Raw genomic sequence first — 23,689 nt, 5'->3', positions numbered from 1 at the left:
TTTGTAAAAAAGCCATTTATGTAAAACAGACTTGCCTGGGGAAAAATCAAAAACAGACCATTCTGTCACTTTTGCAACTCTACATTAATATTTTGTGACCAAATGCATAATCTTATTTTCTCAATTAATAATGGATTGGGCAGCGGTAGATAGAAATTGGCATTGACTTATAGTAGTCACTATACTAACGACACTGATGAAGAATATAAAAAGCATTTGAAATTATAGATTCCACTCTATAAGCCTTACTTTTCATATCTGATCTTCCCCACAACATAAAGACCTTCAGATAGATAGAATACAAACTTCGCATCTACAAAACTACTTTAAAAATTATTCTGGAAGTATAAATAAGTATGAGAATTGGAAGAAAGTGTGTATTTCTTTTTTTTAAGATTTTATTTATTTATTCATGAGACACACACACACAGAGGGAGAGAGGGAGAGAGAGAGAGAGGCAGAGACACAGGCAGAGAGAGAAACAGGCTCCATGCAAGGAGCCGGACGTGGGACTCAATCCCCGACGTCCAAGTTCACACCCGGTGCTGAAGGCGGTCCTACACTGCCCGGCCACCGGGGCTGCCCGAAAGTATATATTTCTTAATTGCCTTAGGATAACTAATGATAACTTTCTAGGGTGATGGATGTTGAAAAGTGATATTAAGGACAGGATAGAAAAGAGGAATTCCCTATTTTATTGTACCTCATGAATATTTTATTCTTTTTCACTAAGTACAATTACAGGATCAAATTATTGCTAAAAATAAAAGAAGTTCTTGTATTCTTTAAGATAATATAGTAATAGTAAAAATGAAATAAAACTACTGAGCTCTGAAAGAATATATTTAAAAAGATTTTTAAAGCACAATGTAAGTCGATAATAAACTTAAGAGTTTCATTTAATTTATATTAATAGGAAAATAAAATGCTATTAGAAGAATTACAAATAATGTATTAATGTAGTAGAATGGCATAATATGTGTGATTAAAGACAAACATATCAGTTACCAATATGGTAAATAGTAGAGGAATTATAAAACAATCATTGTTTTATAGAATTTGGGTTCATTAACGAAACACCTACAAATGAAAAAGTGCAAAATTATTGGAAAGATTTATAAAATAATACACTATGCTCTCTTGATTATTACATATTAGCTCTATAAAAGATCTATCAGTGTTGCAGGAAAGCATTTTAACAAGATATAACATTTAATGCCCTCATGTGAAAGTGCATTTTATAATTTCCAAAGAGAAGATTGGCCAAGTTCATGCTAAATTTCACTTCATAACACAGATCTGAAATAAAACTTCAGTAACTAGCAAAGCCAGTTGCAAGAATTTACAAGAAAAGCCAGGTAGGAAAACTTACTAGGACGGGAATATAGCATGCTGTCTCAAAAAGTTCTCAAGGGCTCTTTCATCTCGATGAATTTAGTGGAGTCTTAGTTTTAGTTTTCAACCTCAGAGAGAGTTTGCTTCAGGTCCAGAGAAGGAATTTGGTATAAGAGATGGTTGCAAAGCTGTCAAGAACCCTAGAGACAGATACAGGACAATTATAAGGCTATATGTGATCTGCCTTTGTATCTTCTAGCCCTGGCAGCAGTCAAGCTACAAGACATATATTCAGTCCTCTTGGCAGTTAGACGGGGGAAGGCACTTGTGTTTGTGATTCAGAGACAGTGACCTTGGGTGCAGGTCAATGTCCATGATAGGGAATTTTCAGGTCACTGTAACTGCCCTCAGAACATTACAACGTAGCACCATTTGCCTATTAAATGCTTTGATGTATTCAGCTTCTATGTAGTAGACAACTTTTTTTGGACAATTTTTACACAGTGTTTCTTTAGACAACATTTCTGAATAATTTGTTTCTGACAAATGGTTTGTTTTTTGTTTTGGTTATTTATTTATTCATTCGTTTTTCAAGCAAGTACTGAAATATTGTGCTAAGCATTATACAGAAGTTAAAAGAGAAATATCTTTTGCTTTCATAAATAGGTGAGTATCTTCTTTTAGTATGGCCCTGATCTTTGGGAAAGTATCTTTTTGATGAATGTTTTTGAGCTAAGCAGAAAGAGGTAATGAGCTAGGCTTCCAAATACATTTGCAAGCAATAAAATCTGCATTAGTTTCATTCATACTCCCTCACCATATCATATTGTCCATATTCTAGTCTTTCTCAAAATAGTCTGGAATTTTAATGGGTATTTTGGAAATAAAAAAGAAAACAAAGGGTGAACATGTAAAGAGATTTCAAATTTGCTCAAATTTTTTTTTAAAGATTTTTATTTTATTTATTCATGAGAGACACAGAAAGAGAGGCAGAGACATAGGCAGAGGGAAAAGCAGCAGGCTCCCCTCTGGGAACCCAAAGCAGGACTTAATCCCAGAACCCCAGGATCATGACTTGAGCCAAAGGCAGATGCTCAACCACTGAGCCACCCAGGCGCCCCAAATTTGCTCAAATTTAATATGACATAAAACCCTTTGTCCTGAGGCATCTTATGGAACTAGTACTTTGGGACACCCACTTTGAGAAACATCATTCTGTCCCTAGGCTCTATATTTGTGACCCCAAAAGACCCTTGCTGTGGTTTTGCCTTTTTCTTGCTGTAGTTTTTTAAAGTCACTATCAACTCATGAGAAAGAAATGTGCGAATCTCAGGTATTCTGTGGAAATAACAAAGAAAAGATGTTCAGTGACAAATTGCGTGTATCCTTCCCACTTATGACAGACTTTAAGTACTTAATTGAGATCAGTGCTCACCACTTGAGCAATAGGAACGATTGCATTATGTTCTTCAGCTTTTCCACAATCCTTTTGTATACCATTAAGTCTCCAAATCATTATACTAAAACTAAAGCAGGTAAATACACTCATTGTCTCCCCCTGCCCAACTCCCAACTCTCACAAAAGTATGATTTATTCACTTTTGAGACCCCTTTATGATTACTGTGAAGTTCCACTTCAAATGAAAGTTTGTTAAAAATAATAAAAAATAAGAAAATTAACAAAAAAATTGTAGCTCACACAAAATTTAGGGAGAGAAGACTTAATGATTTTTGGTAAGAGAATATAGAACTAAGTCTTGGTGGAAGGCAAAATGCAGTGAATTAGTAATGATGAAAATCAGTGTACATAGAAGAGATAAATATAAAAATACAAAAGAGAAATTGAGGATTACCATTATATGAACTTTCACTGGCATTGAATATAAAAGAATATAAGAGAAATTAATGTGGAATGGGGGAGTTAGAATTTAAATTCACTTAATTAATTTTGAGATGGTAGATGAATGCAATCAATAGATTAAAATGTCCCAACATAGGTGATTTGAGAATAATTGCCTATGGTAATGATTATTCTAATAAAAAGGATGGAATAGACAAATGGAAGCAGCCTTTCAAAAAAGACATAAATGGAGAGTAGCATTCAGCTTAAGAAGAAGGATTAAAAAATTTCAATAAATGTGCAAGCATTTCTTGTGCAAGTAATTATCTATTAAGGATTAAGCCTTGTTTTCATTAATGTTGATGATATTAATTTTTTCTGAATGTTTTCCTGGCATTTAAGGTATTCTACACTATACCTAAAATGTATAACACAAACACCCATATACATATGATGATAAATTTAAAGAGCTATGTGTGCTAAATATTTAATACCATATAATTCTTACTAAAATCATTTAAATAGTTATTATTTAAAAGGTTAAAATATATAATGATTATAAGATCTGTTTTCATCAATGAATCTGAAGTGGAAAGATATTTTGAATCTGTTCTAATAACAAGCCAAATAAAAAGAATCATAATGCTTAAAATACATAGCTAAAAAGATTCCTACTATCTGTAGGAAATTCACATATCCATGCATGTAGACACGTATACATATACACATATGCACATGCACACATACATATATCCGTATACATATATAAATAATTTCAAATCAATAGAATCTAAGGTATGATGAATAGATTCATAGACTATGGAAAAGAGACACTAAGAATGATTATCAGGGTCAAGACAGACATTCCAGACAGAATAATGCTTCCAATAATTTCTATTTCTCTAGACATATTATATATGTACTTATATGTATGTATTCATATAATGTACATTTATGTGTATATATATGCACTTATATTTGCATATATGTGTATGCATGCTCATTTTATATATATTTATATGTAGACATATACTCCTGTACACATATACAAATATGTATTATGTACATCACATACATATAATATGTTCATATGTATATATGAATGAATGGATATTTTGTTCTTCAAATAACCAAATATTTTTAAATTAATAAATAAATATTGTATACACAGGATTTTGCTTGGCACAATATAGCAAGGCCTGGCAGCAATAAATCGTACAATCTCATTATGAACTATTTGGAGGCAATATAAAGCATAGAGTGAACTGTATTAGAAATAGAAAGTGGGGGCACCTGGGTGGCTCAGTCAGTTCAGTGTCTGCCTTCAGCTAGGGTCATGATCATGAAGTAGTGGGATGAGTCCCACATTGGGCTTCTTGCTCAGCTGGAAGCCTGCTTCTCCCTCTGCTTCAGCCTACTGTGTGCTCTTGTTTTCTCTGTCAAACAAATGAAATCTTTAAAGAAAAAAAAAAGTAGAAAGTGAAGCAAATCATGTATGATTGTGAGTGTTTCAGAAATCAATTTCAGGAGTTGACAGGTAGGAGGGAGCACAGAGTTTTGGTGTGGGCAGATTTCAGTGATACAAAGTGTTGAGTCAAGGAAAGGATTGGTAGAAGACATCCTGGAGGAGGGGAAGTACACATGATACAGACTCTAGTCCACAGGAAACTGCAATCTGATCAAAGAACCAGTGAACTGAGCCAACATTTCCAATCTAGTGGAATCCAAGATATGCTAAATACATGCAGCATGTTACTATGACGTATGGAAGGTGGGTGCCTAATTCAGACTCTAAGAGTTAAGATAGGCATTCCAGAATGAAGAATGCCTCAAACAGTCTCTATTCCTCCCAGACAAAGAAGATAAATGTGAGGGATTGCTTTCCCTATGCAAAAGCATGGGGACTTGAGATGCTATAGCATAGTAAATATAGAATAATAAATGGCAAGTGCAATAGTCAATGGTACAGAATGTTTGGAAAATAACAATAGAACAAAGTGACTAGAATGAAAAGGGGTAGAGTAAGAATGCCTAGGCTTAGTGAAGACCTGAAGGAACACAAATAGTCTTCTATGCCAACTTGACAAGCTTCCTTCTTCACTCTGGGGAGGTACCCATCTCACCCTCATAGGAGACTTATGCTTTTGTAAATGGGAAAATTCAATTCTATCTCCAAATTTTATGTATCCAAACTAGCCGGGCATGTGGTAAGTTTCCCAATAAAGAATGCTATATATAAGCCGAAATCTACAAGCTAAATAAATATCATAATTACAATAGAGTGTGAAATATTCCCACTTAGAAAGTGTATAGTTTCATGGAAACAATAACAGGAAATACCAGACACAAGCAGAATGAGACCAATTATGATTAATACAATACAACCCCAAGTGGGGCAGAGCGACTTTCCACACATGTGCAATTGAATGCAGCAGAGCCAAACCAGACCCCAGGGCTCAAATAGGAACTTCATTAGGGGAAATTAAGAACAATACACAATGCTGATAAATTTTGCAACAATAATCTGCCTGAGGACAACCACAAAAGAAGCACAAACAAATAAAACTATATCCTGCAAAGAATACATGAATGAAAACAAGGATAATAATGTGCAATAAAAGTTAGTAGGGAAAAATGGATTTGAAAGCAAATCTTGGTCTTCCTCTCTTTCCTCCCTCCCATTCTGCCTTCTCCCAGGATCCTAATGAGTTGTTGATTATCTCTTCTTAAAGACCAACTACAGAAAAGCTTAGAAACATGAAAAATAATTAGAGCATAAGACTAAGTATGGATAATTATGAAATGGTAAAATATAATTAATCATCCATTCCCTGCAAATGTCTCTTCTAAAATAACTCCATAGTTTTAAAACACACAAGAACTTTAATTTTGTAATACCCACACACATTCATAAACATACACGTAGAAACATCATGCAAAACTACATGCTGACAAAATAAACTTGCTGTAAGACTTAGGGGCAATATTCAACGTACTCTTGAACTTGAGTTTGCTAGATTAGCTCCCCAGGCATAAACTATACCTGCTCCACACTTTGATATCTTTCCCTAGTTATAGCTTGTCATCAGGGATTTCAATTTTTCTATGTTTGAATTTAGTGCTATTAGAGATGATTTTTTTCCCCATGAAGACATGTATATTTATTTTCCCAACCATTTGAGACTTGAGACAGGGTTTCTAAATAACAATTGTGAAATATTTAAAAATGTACGACACTAAAACACCATGTCTTATACTCCTTTTGCAACTGCCAGTTTCTGACACAACACTGAATTGAAGGGCTGCCTAAATATTGAATTGATTTGAATATCCTGGCACCCACTGAATTATTTTTACCACATTAAGTTGAATGGCATTGTGACTTTTCTTGTAAAAGCATTCATTCCATTTGACTAAATATTCTAAGAGCTTAAAGTCTAAACATTTTGCAAAATAAGCTAATTAGTAGTGGAAACAGAATAGAAGGCAACAGAAATGTGTTTAGAAGCTAACAGGGTTCTTGAACAGTAAGTTTGGACTTTAAACCCACCTAACAGAAGCAAAACATCATATCGCATCATTTTACCTATTTATGTCAAAGTAAATAGCATGAAATTCCTCTGAAGAGACAAACAGATTTCTTCTGCTAAAATTTCAAGCAAGCAAACATTTTGCAGGAGATTTTTTGTATACATGGTAAGTAGGCCAGTAGCACTATCTTCAGCTGCAGCTTTGCAAAAGTCAAAGGATTCTTTTTCAAAGAGATCATTTTTTAATATAAACCCTTTCTAAAAGCTGAGGATTGAAGTCACAGTAAATATTACCTTATTCAAGGCAATTTTATTGGTGGTGTTAAACTGTAGGCAGTAGACGGATATTTTTTACCTAGAGAGGTCAATCCACTTAAGCAACATATACTTAGGGAGCAAATAGAGTCAATATTTTCCTGTGAGATGATCCTTGCATCATCTTAAGCATTTAGCAAATGGCTGGGTTTTGCATTATATGGAAGAAATTGTCCTAGAGCTAAAAATGATTCATGCACGTGCTTCCAGAAAAGAACTGCTCTCTAAAGTGACTCAGCTATGCTATGGAATATGCACTACATTAGTTGAGCCCAGCAGACATCACTCCATCTACTACTCTTAGGAAACAAGACACCTAGCAATTAAATGAGTGAAACTATGTTTCTCCATATAGGTGTTGATGAATGGGTGGTTTCCTTGGTACAATGACTGCTCAGTGGCAATTATCAGGGAAATCTAGGCAACAGGTTTCTTAACATTTCAATTCTGGTTTTCTTGTTTATGATAATAAGAGTATGTATTTTTTTTCCTAATTGTCTATCCATATTGTTAAGGTTCATATTATAAACAAGGGGTAAGGAGTGCCTGGGTGACTTAGTTGGTTAGGTGTTTGCCTTCAGCTCAGGTCATGATCCCAGGATCCTGGGATTGAACCCCACATCAGGCTCCCTGCTCAGCTGGGAGTCTGCTTTGCCCTCCCGCTCTGCAGCACTCCTTGTCCCCCACCCCTGCTTGTGTTCTCTGGCTCCATTTCTCTGTCAAATAAATAAATAAAATCTTTTTTTAAAAAAAGGAGTAAATTATAAGAAAAATAGAATTTTTATTAAAAGCATTAGAATAATCCATGTAAAGATAATGCTTTGGGATGCAAGAAACAGAATATGCCCCAAAGAAAATGCTTTAAAAAAAAAAAAGAAAGAAAGAAAATGCTTTAAAAATACACAAATACAAAATAAAAAAATTTAACAAGCTCTCAATGTATAAATAGTTTCAGAATAGTCTCAATGAATGAGTTGGCAACAAAATAAATGTAATTAGTTGTGGAATAATTTTGCCCCAATCCTACCCACTCTTTTTCATTAAATAAAGGGGGGAAAATGGCACAGAATTTTAAAGCTGTGTTCAAAACATTTTTTTTTTCATTTAGAGATATTGTCATATAGGAGACTTATCTGTGATGTTAATTATTTTCAAGCAATCATGTTTTATACAGATTCTTGAAAAATTCCTGCAGAAATAGGTATCTTATGATCTTTCCAGATGTATATAAATCATCAGACATTTTAGAAAAGATAGAGTTAGTGGGCTCCCAGGTGGAACAGATGCGAATAATAATAGTAGTAAAGTGTTTAATGTGGATAACCTAGTGGTTCTCAAAGTATCTTTCCAGTGCCCTGGGTGTCCTTGAGACATTTTCAGAGAGATTGTGAGGTCAACACTATTTTTATTATAATACTAAAATATTACTTGTCTTTTTCACCAAATCTATCTTTACAATGATGGTGCCTAAGTAGAGCTGGGTCAAACTGTTACTCCTGTAATGCAAATCAAGTTAGTAGCACCAAACCATAGGAGTCATTGTAATCCTCACTGTACCCACTGTATTAGTTGTTAGGACTACCATAGCAAAGTATCCCAGACTAGATCACTTAAAAACAAATTCATTTCCTCCTAGTTCTCAGGACTGGAAGTCCAAGGTCAAAATATTGGCAGAGTTAATTTCCATGGCTTATGGAAAGCTGACTCCTTATGTCTTTACATGGTCCTCCCTCTGTATCCTAATACCCTTCTTTTATAAGAACAGAAGTCATATTGGATAAAGGCCCACCATAATGTCCTCATTTTAACTTAATTACCTTTTTAAAGACCTTGTCTCCAAATACAGTCACATTTGGAGGTAGTGCTGGTTGGGAATTCAACACTTTGCATTTTGGGTGGTAGGGGATGGGTGGGGACAGAATTGAGTCCATGATATTTGCCATCACACAGTTCCCTTAAAAAAAAAAAAGAATATTCAATGGAACAGTAAAAAGTATTGGTTTCTTAAATCTCAACCCCTGAGTACATGTCTTTTTAATATTATGTGTGATGAAGTGGATGGGAAGTGCCCATAAAGCACTTCTGCTTCACACCAACATATGAATGGGAATCCCAAGATAAAACATGTGCTTTTAAAATGGAACATGTTTATTTAAAATAAGTACTATTTGAACACTCAACAGACTTCTTTTTTTTAAAAATTAAAGAAGTAAAAATAAAAAATAAAAAATAAAAATTAAAGAAGTGAGTCTAACACTTCAAGAAAATGAGTATTATTAATGATGACATTTGAGTTTTCAGGCAAAAATTATAATTTTTGAAAATTCGCATAGACCACCGTAAACTTAATAACTTCCTAACACTTAAGGCTTTTCTAGTACTACTGAAAATGATATTTGATATTATGTAACAAAATGAGCCAATAGCTGCAAGATCTGCATAACTCAAGGAGTCAATATTTTCCAAATGGCCAAAGCATGTTACTTAAAATCTTACATAGACAAAGGATCTATTCAAACTGTATGATAGATTAATGGATTTAAATGTAACAGAGGTTTGTTTTTTTAAGATTTTTTTTGTTGTTGTTTATCTTTTCATGAGAGACACACAGAGAGAAGTAGAGACATAGGCAGAGAGAGAAGCAGGCTCCCTGTGGGAAGCCTGATGTGGGACTTGATCCCAGGATACAAGGATCATGACCTGAGCCAAAGCAGATGCTCAACCACTGAGCCACCCAAGTGCCTCAAATGTAACCGAGTTTTAAAAGTTCACTGATATGGTTTCAAATTTTACATTGCAACTTGATTTTAGAAAATTCCACTTATCAAGTTATATATTATCAAAAAAAAGATTATTCATTGATATCTGAAAGATTATTAAAATACTCTTCTTGTTGGGGTGCCTAGGTGGCTCAGTCAGTTAAGTGTCTGCCCCCAGCTCAGGTCATGATCTCAGGGTCCTGAGATCCAGCCCCATATTGCATTGGACTCCCACTCAGCAAAGAGCCTCCTTCTCCCTCTCCCTCTGTCCCTTCCCCCTCGACTGTTTTTTTTTTTTCCTCTCTCTCTCTCAAATAAATAAATAAAATATTTTAAAAAAAACAAACAAACTCTTCCTTTTCCTTTTCCTTTTCCAACTACATGTCTTCCTAAGGCAGAGTGGAAGAGCAGGTGTGCTGACTCTTGGAGGATTCTTCTCCTGCTAATGCAATGGAAGAAGCATATGTTTCTGAGGCTGAAGTTATAAGATTCTGGAGATCCCATAGGCCTGGATGACTCTGAGGAGTCAGAACAGATTCTCATAATGGGAATGTGCCATTAGTGAACAGGATTGGCTACACAATTTGCCCAATGCAAATGTGACTGTACTAGATAAATACCATTGAATTGTACATTTAAAAAGGGCAAAATTCATGTTATATATATTTTACCACAATAAAAAAAACTTATTAAAAATAGCAAGATGATTACAGCAGTTAAACCAAACACTGGCCCTTCTTGAGTATGGGGCCCTGTATGACTGCCTACACTGCAGGCCCATGAAGTTGGCTTTGTTGGTAAGATATAAACCATTATTGTATTAAACCATTGGGATTTTAGTATGATTATTATCACAACATCACCTGACATGTCCTTGCTAATAAAGAGCTGAAGATGGTTTAACTAAAGAAATGACTTTCTAAACTGATATACAGAGAATAAGTAGGAATAAGCAAAGTAAATAGAAGAGAAGGCTTGCTTACAGAGAAGGAATGGTATGCTAACATATGCTAACACCCTTAATGAGGAGAGATAATCACAAATACAACATAATGATGCCCCATTTGCTAGGTATTGCTATTGTCCCTCCAAAATACTCTTTACCTTCCAATTTTCTGTCCCAGGAAGCTAACCTGTATAAGCTATAAAAGTGGATTCCCTTGACTTTCAGGCACTGGAGAGCTCTAAACTTATGCTGTTGTTTTATTTTGCTTTGTTAATAAAGCTGAGGGGAGTATAAAGATGGCAGGATATTTATTTCCCTGGCCCTCTCCATAGGGTTGTCTCAGATAATGCTTTAGGTAATTCCCTTCCACTAATGGCATTCAAGTCTTCTCCAAAGGGATCTTTCTTCTCAGTTTCCATAACCACTTCTATCCTACAATCCCTTCGGTCCTAAGGGTGGTAGCACTTTTTGGTTTCAATCTATATTACTCACATATTTGTAAATAGTTCCTTCCTTGAGCCCTCAGTGAATTGTTTTAAGAAATGCCATGCTGTTCCCATTTGGGCCCAATTTGATAATGCCAGTATCAGAGAGCACAAGAATGAATATGGCTTGAGATTTAGTTAGAGAACAATGTAGAGTCCAATGTAAAGTCCATGTGGATATGTGAAGCAGTTTTGTTCCTCACTGAAATACATCTGGAGGCACATTATAAATGTAGGCACACTTGTTGAAGAAAACTATTGCTACATATTACATGTGGAGAAAAATACAACATGGATTCTGTTCCAGTAGATATATTAATCCTTGCACTTGACATGTTTAAATTCATTTTTTCTGCGAACTCAATCACAAAACTTGTCATTAGTCTGCAGAGAGAATTATAATATATATAAGTCAGAGAATAATGTAACCAACTCAGCTGCCTTCTCTATGGAAGAACAAAAGTGTATAATCAGTCTAGAAGGATAATCCTAGAGGTAAGAGGGCACATGTTTTTAGGTTTAATTATCTCTAAACTCTAAGTAATTACCCATAATTTCAAAGTAAATCTCAATTACATTACCTAGTTTATATTTTTCTCATTTCTGTAAAGAAATTTGCATCATACTTCTTTTATAGTTAGGAGAAGAATTATTATAGCTACCAGTTGAACTATAGGTTTACACCTCATTGTGGCTAATAATGGTACCTAATTAAAATACCCTAACTAGCTAGAATAATTGGTTACCACCTGGGATAATTTATTATAGTAAAAGGAAATCATGCTATCTATTCATGTCCATTCGTGTCCATATATTGAACCGCAGAAATATTTGTTTCCTTTTCATCAAGTTGTATTTTAGAAAAAGTTGTATGCTATATATAGTCCTGCTAGGAACTGAACTGTGTCCCCTTCCTCCCCAATCACATGTTGAAGCACTAACTTCCAATGTGACTGTATTTAGAGATAGAGCCTCCAAGAGGTAATTGAAGTTAAATGAGGTGGCAAGGATAGAGCCCTAATCCAGTAGAGTTGGTAGTCTTAAAAGAAGAGTAGAAAAGTAGAAAAGAGGCATGCATGCCACAGAGGAAAGGTCCTGTGAGGAAAGAGCATGAAGGAGGCTATTTGCAAGCCAAGGAGGGATCTCTCTCCAGAAACCAATCTTGCTGAACTTTAGTCTGAGACTTCAGCCTCCAGAGTTGTTAGAAATAAATTTCTTTCATTTAAGCCACCCCATCTCTGGTATTTGTTATAATAGCCCAAGTTGACTAATATAGACTTTGGGACTGAGAAGTGGAATGCTACTGTAACAAATACCTACAAATAAGGAAATGCCTTTGGAAAGGGGTAATGGTAGAGGCTGGAAGAGTTTTGAGGTACATGCTAGAAAAACTCAAGGTTAGGGAGAAGGGACTATTGATAAAAATATGGATGCTAAAGATAATTTTGATTGGGGGCTCAAAAAAGCAGAGGAGAGCTTGAGAGAAAGTTTCCATCTTCTTAGAGAATATATAAATAATCATGAAAAGAATATTGGACAAAATATGGATGTCAAGACCATTCTGGTAAGATCTTAGATGGGAAGATGTAGGTTAACAGAAACAGGAAGAAAGGCAATCATTGTTAGGAAATGACAAAGAATTTGGTGGAACTGTGTGCATGTCCAAGTGCTTCGTGGAAAGTAGAACTTAGCAGCAATGAAATTAGATATTTAGCTGAGGAGATTTCCAAGCAAAGTATTGAAGAAATGGTTTGGTTCATCCTGACTGCTTACAGTAAAATGCAAAAGAAGAGAGATGAAATAAAGAAGGGATTATTGAACAAAAAGCAATCAGAACTTGAAAATTTGGAAAATTCTCAGCCTGTTTATTTTGCAGAAAATGAGAAAGCTTATTCCAAAAAGAACACTAAGGGTATGACTGAACAACCATTTGGTAAAGAGATTAGTTAGAATGTCAAGGGAAGACCCAGTTGGGTGGAGGCCTGTGGGGCAGGCAATGAAAGAATTCACCCAAGGCAGAACTGTGATATTCCTTGCATCCAAAGACATTGAAGGAGAATAGGCTGGGGGCACTAGAGAATCTAACTGTTATTCCCTGTGGTCTTGTGGCCATAAGGCAAATGGGTGCTTGTAAGGGTAGCTTAATGGCTGAGAAGCGGGGTCCCAAGATGAGTGGATCCGTGGCATGCAAGGTGTGAAATCTGTTTGACACTGCTGTAGAAAACCTAAGGCTGTCAGGGGCATATTAGCTTTGGGAACTTCGGTTACCAAGTAGGATTTATTAATATCCTTTCTTTTTTTTTCCTTTTCTCTCTCTCTCTCTTTTTTTTTTTTTTTTTTTTTTCAAATATGGAACACTTGGGCAGCCCAGGTGGCTCAGTGGCTTAGTGTCTACCTTCGGCCCAGGGCGTGATCCTGGAGTCCCGGGATCGAGTCCCACATCAGGCTCCCCTGCATGGAGCCTTCTTCTCCCTCTGCCTGTGTCTCTGCCTCTCTCTGTGTCTCTCATGAATAAATAAATAAAATCTTAAAAAAAAATATGGAACACTTCATGAATTTGTGTGTCATCCTTGCACAGGGGCCAGGCTAACCTTCTCCGTATCATTCCAATTTTAGTAGACATGCTGCCCAAGCAAGTACTCAGAGTCCCTTCTTTAGGAGCAGTCACATAAGTGGATCCAGTTCCCCCCCTGGAGGCATCTAAGCATAGCCAACAATTGGAGGAATAGGCTGAATTGGCTGTTTGGAGGAGGTATTGTGCTTCCATACTACCAGTGGAAAGTGACAGGAAACAATATAAGAAGGGCAGAACAGGGGTCATATTTCACAGCGGACAGGTCTTTTTGCTATTCAGGTTTAGAGCCAATTATGTGAGCATGGAAATCCTTATGTAGGATTTGATACACACCAAAAGAAGGTAACGGGAAAGACAAAGATTAACCCAGAAAGGGGTGATGCTTGTATTGTGAGAGCAGGAAACACCAAGGGCAGGGACAGCTTCAGGTAAGTAGGGATTTCTCAACAAGTAAATTCAGAGAGGTCAGCCTGAAGGAAAAGGTCGGGAATGAAGTCTTGGAATTGAGAAGGAGAAATCATGAGAATTTGGGGAAGATAGTATTTAGGGAGTTTTTCTAAGATGATATAGAATGATTGAATACAAGAGAATGGGGATTGGCCAAATTCATGAGCTTCTAGACTTCTGGGTGTATATTACCTGAGTCTCATTGGAATAACATGTATAGATAGCCAATGGCTCACAGCTGTACTTGGCGGAGGGCTCCTCGCCTGGGGCCTAAGTAGTCTCGATTCTAGAAAGATGGATCCACAGAAAGAAGCCATGAAGTTTTACTGCTGTTGGAGTGGTCAGGAGAACTTGATAGGGTGCAGTCCAGACAGGTTCAAGTGATTTTTGTCCTGACAGAGTGTTAAGGTGTACCCAATCCCCAGATGTAAGTTTTGGATGTATGTTACCTGAGAAAGAAGGGTCAGGTTTTCAAATGTACTGGTTTTGGTGGTCATTCATGGGGGACGGTTTGCCCTAGGGATATAACATACTGTGTGAGAGTGTCACTTTCAGGGTCTAATAAAAGATCTGTCTGGAGGAAGGGTCTCCCATAAATAACCTTGAATGGACTGAGATGGGTTGTAGATTTGGGGGTGATATGTGACCTTAATAATGCAAGGGGAAGGAATACCAGCCAAAACTGTTGACTTTCATGCATAAGTTTAGTGAGGAGCCTTTTTATGGTTTGGTTGGTCCTCTCTAACCTTGCAGGAGGACTGCGGATGCCATGCTGCATGCAGATGGTATTTTCTCTAGAGGAATTTGCTAACTCCCTGTGTTATTTGAGAAACAAAAAGTGGGCCATTGTAAAGAATGAGAAGCCCCAAACAGAAAAAGGATGTGATCAAGGAGGGGAGTGGCCTCTGAAGCTCTCTCTGATTTAATGGAAAGGGCTCTAATCCATCCCATAAAGGTGTCTACAAAGACCAATAGATACTTGAATCCTTTGCAGTGAGGTGTGCGCTTAAAATCTATCTCCCAATCCTCCTCTGGTAGAGTCCCTCATCTCTAGATAGGTTGAAGAAGTGAGGGAGGTTTATGGGGCCCCTCAGGTTTGATGGGACAACAGGAGGATCACACCTGAGGGGTAGCCCTCAGGGTTTGGGGAATGTCTTGGGTTGCCTGATGAAAGTCATTAAGAAATTTCCATTGTAACATTCCAAGGAGTAACAGTTTATTATGTGGGCTTTGCAGCCAACTTTCTGGAGTATGGGAAAGCCCTTTTTAAATGCCCATTGGGTTCCTTCCTGAATATATCATAGGGAAAAGGGATTTAGACTGGGAAGCAAAGTGGCTTGAAGGAGCAGCCTGGGCTTGTCTGTCAGTTCTGTTGTTTCCAACAGAGACTGAGTCATTATCCTTTTGATGCGCTTTGCAATGAATAATAGCTATTTGGGCAGGAAGCATAACTGCCTCTAGCAGGGCCAAAATTTCAGAGGCATGTTTAATTGGGGTATTTTGGGTTGTAAGGAGGCTCCTCTCTCTCCAAATAGCAGCATGGGCGCGGACTGCATGGAAGGCAGAAGCTGAATCAGCGTATACGTTTAGTTTCATTTTTGTGCCCAATTGGAGGGTTTGAGTAAGAACAATCCGTTCTGCCTTTTGTGCTGAGGTAGTGGCACCTGGCAGAGGTCTTGGCTCAATAACTTCAGTTAAGCTAACAATAGCATAGCCAGGGACCCGTAGTCCTACTATGAAGCTGGTGCCATCCATGAACCACACAGCTTCCAGGTTGCCTAGAGACATATCCTGAAGATCTGGGCTGGCACTGCAAGTCAAATCTATAGTTTCTAGGCAAGAAGATTCCAAAGGGGCATTTGTTTTGAGATGTGGCAGTAAGATAGCAGGATTTAGGGGCTGACACGGCCTATTATTTAGTTCTGGGATTTCTAATAAAAGGCGTTAGTATTTTGTAATTCTGCTATTAGAGATCCAATGAAATGCCCTAGAATTTAGGGTGTCCAATACCTGATGGGGTACTATGGTTATGCCTCATCCCAAGGTTAACTTAGAGGCTTCTCCTATCAGTAGGGCCACAGACACCAGTGTTTGGAGACAGGGAGGCCATTCCTGGATCTAGATTCTTCGGTAGGTATGTGTTTAGTCATGGAGAAATTCCCAGCATTTGGATCAAGACTCCAAGGTCAATTCTCCTCCTTTCATATACATATAAGAAGATGTTCTGGAGTTTTGGCAGGGCTAAGCTGAGGTCACTGTGAGTGCCTGTTTGAGGGCCCCAAAAGCTTGTATTAGAGTTCCACTCCAAAATCTCCTTCTCAGATCCCTTCAGGTCCCCTTATAAAGGGGTCTTATAAAGAATGTTGGTATTAATCCAAATTGGGGTATCCATATTCAACAGAACCCAGTCATATCCAAAAAGGAACATAGCTGCTATTTTGCAGAGGGAATTTTCATATTTAAAATGAGACCCTTACAGTGGTCAGAAAGGTTCTTAGTCCCAGGTTCTTAGTCCTATTAATCCTAGGAATTGAACCTTCTGAAAGGAAATTTGGGCCTTTGAAGGAGAGACCTTATAACTCCAGGAAGCCAAACTCCAAAGCACTAGGATAGTGTTTGTGTTTGGAGGTGTTCTCATTGGGGCTGCAGATAAGTAAATCATCAACCTATTGCAGAAAGGCACCATCTCTGGGGAGTTGAAGGGTGGACAGATCTTTGGCTAGGACCTGTCCAAATAAATGTGGACTGTTGCTAAAGCCCTGAGGGAGGACAGTTCATGCTAACTGATGGGTAACCTGAGCAGAGAGGTCCTGCCACTCAAAGGCAAAGAGGAACTGGGAGTCCAGTAATACTGGAATGCAGAAAAAAGCATCTTTTAGATCTGACACAGTGTACCAACAAGTGGCCCCCGGGGGATCCGTCCTAGGAGGGGATGAGGGTTAGGAACAATTGGGTGAATAGGGATAACAGCCTCACCGACAGCTCTGAGGTCCTATACCATTCTGTATGAGCCGTTGGACTATTTTACTGCCATGATGGGGGTATTACAAGGTGAACTGCAGGAGCACAGAAGTCCTGTTGCTAAGAATTTTCATATGAATGGCTGTAGCCCCAATCTGGCCTCCGGACACAAGGGGAACTGGGCTTTTCTGGGGGAAGAAATGAGGAACTTTAAGTTGTATCCATAAGGGGGCTGCTAATAGAGAGCATCCTGGAATGGAGGTGTGCTATATCTGAGGGGGCACCTGTTGGAACATGGAGACCTTGATGTTTGAAGGGGCAGAAGCCTCAGAGGACAAGAATTCCAGCAGTGGGCAGTCAATCTCAGAAAGGCAAAGGTTAGCTTGTACTTTTGTCATTATGTCCCTTCCGAGTAATGGAGTGGGGCAATCTTCAGGTAAAACAAGAAAGAAGTGGGTAAAGGTATTGTTACCCAAAGAACAAATTAGTGGGGGGAAGTGAAACATCCCCTCTTTGGATACCTGTCTATGCAGGTGATGAGAATTAAGGACTGGAAATGATGGCTGCATATTCGATAAGGGCAGAATCAGTGGCTTCTGAGTCTACTAGAAATTCAATTTTGTGTTGGGCCACATCCAGTTACCTGAGGCTCTGCCACAAAGATGGAGAACATGGGAGCCTGCATAGCCCCTAGGCCCTGTCGGTCAAAGGAGAGGGAATCGTCCTCTCCTGCTCCATTGGGTTCTTTATAATTGAGGTACAGAAATCAAGGCAGCTACCAGTTGCCTGGGATAGTCTTGGCTTAAGGCTGTTGATTTCCTGGGACGGCCTATACTTGGAGTTTTGGGGCCTGAGGACGCTCCTGTACGTGGGAAGGGATAATCCCTTCTCCAATGCCTTGGTTGTTTGCAGAAGAGACAAGGACCTGACATGTCTAGGCCAGATGTACCCTTGGAGAGCAGGGAGAGCTCCTGAGGCCTGGGGAGACTGAGAGGCTTGTACCTGTGATTGCTTTTGCCCCTGCACGGACCAGAGAAGGGCAGGGAACTAGTGGTAACTGCAGCCATCTATTGGGCTTGCCTCTCCTTTCAGCACTAGAGGCTACCTCTGGGTTACTGAAGACCATAAAGGCCATATCCAGAAATGTGAGGAAGGGGGTCTGAGGTCCCTGATCAAGCTTTTGAGGATTTTGTGTGATATCAGGGGAGGCCTAGCTGATGAAATGCATTGCTAATATTGCTGTGCCCTGTGGGTCTTCAGGATCTAGGAGGGTATACTTTCTCACGGCCTCCATTAAGTGAGAATGAAATAAAGCAGGATTTTCATTTGAGCTTTGGATTATTTCTTTAAGCTTTGTATAATTTACAGGTTTTATGACTGCTTTTTCCATGCCCTCAATTAGGCAAATTATCATGTAGTGCCGATTAATCCTGTCAGGATCTCCTGCCTGATAATTCCATCTAGGGTTGGTATTCGGGCCTGTCTCTACTCCCTCGGGCATGGTCAGGGATGCAGGTGGGGGCCTCATCAGTTCATCTCTGAGTCAAAGACCAGACACAAGTTCTTTCCTCATGGGTGCAGCACATGATATGAATGTCCTGCCAGGTGAGATCAAAGGCGACTGTGAGGCTTTTGAATTCCTTAATGAAATGGTATGGATCTTGACTAAAGGAACCAAATTTTGTTTCTATCTGAGACAGATCAGACATTGGAAAAGGAATGTGGACCCTATCAATTTCCACATCCCCATTTGCTACCTTACAGAGGATCATTAAAGCAAATAAAAATCGCATCCTTAGACTTGTAGTTAATGCCAAACAGGTATGGGATGGGGAAAGGGGGCATTGGTAGGGTGATAGCATGGTGGTAGCAATGGCAGGGACCTATAAGGCATTAATAGGATCCAGGGGAGCCTCTGGGTCTTTAGGGGGAGGAGAAAGATGAGAAGGTGAAATAAAAGAGGGGTCATCTAGAATGTCCATGGGATCAGATGGACTGTGAAACCAAGCAAGATACAGTCTACATATTTTCTGAGGTCAGGGTTTTGGGACAATGCCATGAAGGCTTATAGATATGAGACCTCTGATCTTTTGGAGTTTCAGGAAAAGAGATCAAGCTGGAAAGAGTATTATAAGAAAGTATTCCATGGAAGGGTCATATCTCTTGTCCTGGGAGTTTGTACTGAGGCAGGAAACATTACATAAAAAGATGAGAATTTTTCCCCAGGCCCTTAGGGGTCAAATTTATTCCAGTTTTTAGGAATATACCCCAAGAGTGAATCCAAAATAATAGAGGGGGTTTGTCCCATTGTGGGAAAGACAAGCTGCCAATTCTCAAAGGGGCATTGCACCAAAGGGAATGGAGCTCTTGACCATTGTTTGCAATTTCAGTCAGGGCATCCCACTGATCTGAAAAAGTACTGGACCTTAGATGGGGTGATTGAATCTACTGGAGCGTCCCACCAAGGAGAGGGTCATAGCAAATGGCAACAGCAATCTCTGCTGGGACCTCCTCTGCCACAGGGAAAGCCAGACACCGGTTGGCTGGACCTGATCAGAAAAAGGAAGGGGAGGACTCAGAGCTCAGACTGTTTTTTTTTTTTTTTTTTTAGCTCCGACTTGTAGGAACATATTCTCCCAGTAGATCAAGATGGCAATTGGATCTGTAAGGACAAAGGAAAGAAAGAGATGTCCCAAAGAAGCAAGGTGACTGAGAGTCAGCTCAGGAAATGGTCCCCCCGAGTTGGTAAAGTGTGAGGATTTGCCCCAGAGAAGCCATCAGTGCCAGTTGTGCTGCACAGTGGGAGTGGAGACCTCAGAGGGATGGAGTGGGAGGGGGAGAGATGAGGGTGAGGGGAGGGGTCCTTCACCCTCATAGGCATGGGCAGCTCCATCTGTTGTCCCTCAGACCTTCAGACCACCCTGGGGAGCTTCCCTGGCCAGACACCTTCAGCAGTCTGAAGAGCACTAGGGTTAGACTGCTGAAGAGCCAAAAAGAGAAATGAGAGGGAAGGATGGAGGCCTCCAGAGGGAAAGAGGGGAAATCCCTCACCCTTTTAGGGCAAGGGCAGCCTGGCTAGTTTCCCCAGGGACTTCATTTCCTCAGGGAAGAGTAACCTCAGCTCGAGGTCATCAGTTCCACTAGGAGTCAGTCCACTGAGGGAAAGTTCTGAGAAATTTTCGAAGAATCCAGGGACAGTCCCTGGCCAGCAGAGGGTCCCCGTACAGATGACAAATGTGGGGCAACTGATGGGGTGGAGGCCAGTGGTATGGGTGGTGAAAGAATTCACCCAAGGCGGAGCAAAGGAGTTAGAGGTTTATTGAATACACTGCAAGGGAGCAGTGGGTAGGAGAGCAAAGGGGAGACTCTGCCCCCAAGGCAGTGGGGAGTGGAGGACTGTAGGTAAGGGGAAAGTGAGAAGGTATGGGAACGTATAGGATTTTCCTATATGGTATCTGTGCCTGGGTTGTAAGTAGTCCATTGGTCAAATAGGTGCTTATGGATATTTTGAGGTGGTCACCATACGAGGCTGTGGGTGGTGGCAGTGGGCCTTTTATCCTCACTATGGTCTCTATTGCTCTAGCCTTTGGCTCCACAGTGGCCTCTACAAGTGTGAAGCATGATTTGAATCAGCTATCTCAGTGGAAGGCAGGATCAGAGATGGGATTATACCAGCAGAAACACGAGACCAAAGGAAACAGAGAAAATAGGAGGGGCTGAAGAAAGGCTGCGAACATGTGTTAAGCTTCAAGAAAATAGGAAGGTTGACTCCAGAGTCCGTTCAGAGATCATGAAGGATGCCTCTCCCACCGTAGTTCCGGGAGCAGGCCTACTTCCTCCTACTTTTCAGTGGACAAGGAGGCCACCGCTGATAACTGCAAGACCAAGGTCCCCACAGAGAGCTGCAGGGGTAGGGCCAGGCTGCAGAAACAAAGGAGGAAGGATGCCCTGAAGAGTCATGGGGTGACTCTTGGCAGTCCAGCAGTCTTAGAAGGCAGAGCATTAAAGCAAGGAGGATTATTTTGGGGCCTTAAGATTGAATGGAATTTGCCCTCCCAGGTTTTGAACTAGCTTAGGTGTCCTTCTCTGCCTAACCCTGTCTGCCCCTAACTCATTCCTACATCAATTTGCTGGGATTGTTGGCTTTATAATAAGAGAAAGATCTCTCAGATCTCTCTCTCTCTCTCTCTCTCTCTCTCTCTCTCTCTCCTTTCTTTCTCTCCCCACATGCCACGGAGCGAAGGCCATATGAGGAAACACCAAGAAGGCAGCTATCTGAGAGCCAGGAGGACAGTTCTCTTTAGGAGCCAAATCTGCAGGTACCCTGATCTGGAGCTTCTAGCCTCCAGAACAGTAAGAAAGTAGATTTCTGCTGTTTAAGCCACACAGTTTGTGGCATTTGGTTTTGGCAGCCTGAACTGGCTAATACAAAACTCACTTTAAAACTTTAGATAATAAAAAAGAAAAAAACAGATCCTGTCTCCCTTAATATACATCCTATAAAGCTTTTGTCTTTTATTTATTTATTTTTCACTTTAGGTCAGAAGCCTGGGTTTGGGGGATAGGATGAAGCAGAAATAAAATAATGTAATGCCCTGGCACTATTAGTCTCTCCTGTTTTTTAAGCCAGATGGTTAATGGTGCTACTGCAGGACTCTCCACGAAGACTATTGTTATTATATGAATCATTTGGCAGTAGCTTTGCTTCGCCTCCACCAGTTACCGGGGCAACTTGAGTATTGATTGCTCTCTTTTTGCTTCTGTTAGTTCCCTTTGCTCTGTCTTCTGAGTTGGCAGACATCCATCTAAAGGAGGTGATAGGTACGTGTGGTATGTGCATGGGTGTATATGAGTATGAGGGGGAGATATTTTTTCACATGCACTAATCCGACCTGTGTTTATTTGGTTTTTCCCTGTATGACAAGTAGAACGCTAACTCTATTTGGACGTTGTAAATTCTCTAACAGAGGCAGAGCTGTCTTCTACTGTGCTTTCTAGGATTAGCCATGGACTTCCAAGGCACACAGCAGGCTAGCAGTGTGAGACACCTCTATGCAACCTCTTTTTTTTTTTTTTTAAAGATTTTTAAATTTATTCACTCATGAAAGACACAGAGAGAGAGAGAGAGAGAGAGAGAGACAGAGAGACAGAGAGACAGAGAGGCAGAGACACAGGCAGAGGGAGAAGCAGGCTCCTTGCAGGGAGCCTGACATGGGACTCGATCCCAGGTCTCCAGGATCACACCCTGGACTGAAGGCGGAGCCACCCGGGCTGCCCAAGAGATTTTCTTGAAGAATGAAACCTCCTGGTAATAGTGTTAACAGTTTGACTTTTATTATGCTCCAACTTTTCACGAAGGTCATGTAGAGGAAGGAGTGTAGGCTTAGGAATCAAAGAAACTTCTAGTTCTAGCTCCACTACTAAATAGCCAAACAGCTTTGCATATTGTCATTTAGCCTTCCTTGGCCTCATTGATTCGTGAAATATTCTTCAAGGACCCACAGGTTGTCAGATGCTGTTCAGAGCTGCCTTAGATTTCTGTACCCAGGTCAGAACCTCATTTTCCCAGGAAGAGAGAGTCTTTGTGGCAGGTAGAGCAGACAGCTGAGATACTTATTAGATTCAACAAATGCCAGGCAGAGAGAAAAGTTTACTAGGAAAGTCCTGAGGCTGTAGCGGCAGTAACCCAGGGGAAGAGAGACTCATGTTTGCATACATGCCACAGCCATGTCTACAGTACTTGGAAGTGGGTGGGTTGTCTTTGTAGGAACTTCTTGTTTTGCAGCATCATGAATGTGAGGAAACTGAAGTGAGAAATCAATATTAATGCCAATACAACCTCTATGGAGTCTATGGAACCTGAATGAGGCCATAGAGTTTATATACAAAATTTTCATTAACGTATAAGAAATAGCTAATGAATGTGAGTACAAACAGCTTTGAGGACACATAAAGGTTTGGAATTAATAACTTGTGGAGGATTTGAAGAAAGATTCAGCAGGAGATGCTGTGGTTAATCATTTTCCTAAAGATAAGATAACACATTTCATGTAGGGAAGGTGGAAACATTTTAAAAGGGTCAGTATATAAAAAGGCATGGCCCTGTGGGAAAACATATCAGTTAGGAATATTACCCATTGCAAGTAATAGAAAACTCATTAACAGTAGTTTAAACAAATAAAGCTTGTTCTTATCACATAAAAAGAAAATCCACAGTACACCTTTGCTGGATATGGTTCAGGGAATTGGGTGTGTCTTTCCCTTATGGTGGCAAAGTGGCTGCTGGAGCTCCAAATATCACACATATACTTCAGTCAAGAGAAAGAGAAAAGACAAAATGCCCATACTAGCCATCTTATTTTACCTGGAAAGATAGAGCTTTGCAGATCCCTTCCTCCCTCCACCTATGACTTAAGCTAGAAATCACACATTCCCTTTCTGCTTCCCTGCTCTCTCTGCCACCTCCATCAGCAAGAAGGCAGTCTGGGAAAGCAAA

At 39.6% G+C, this 23,689-nt stretch overlaps 1 non-coding gene across 1 annotated transcript; it reads right to left on the bottom strand.

The window, feature by feature from the left end:
- Nucleotides 1-13,743: 13,743 nt before the first annotated feature.
- Nucleotides 13,744-13,846, bottom strand: LOC140621860 (U6 spliceosomal RNA). Its single transcript, XR_012021582.1, has one exon. It is a non-coding gene; the product is annotated as a U6 spliceosomal RNA (small nuclear RNA).
- Nucleotides 13,847-23,689: the final 9,843 nt, after the last annotated feature.

Source organism: Canis lupus, chromosome 30 (genome assembly GCF_048164855.1).
Source record: "Canis lupus baileyi chromosome 30, mCanLup2.hap1, whole genome shotgun sequence".
Lineage (NCBI taxonomy): Eukaryota > Metazoa > Chordata > Mammalia > Carnivora > Canidae > Canis > Canis lupus.
Note: the sequence above shows the minus strand (reverse complement) of the source record. Positions and strands in the feature narration are given on the sequence as shown.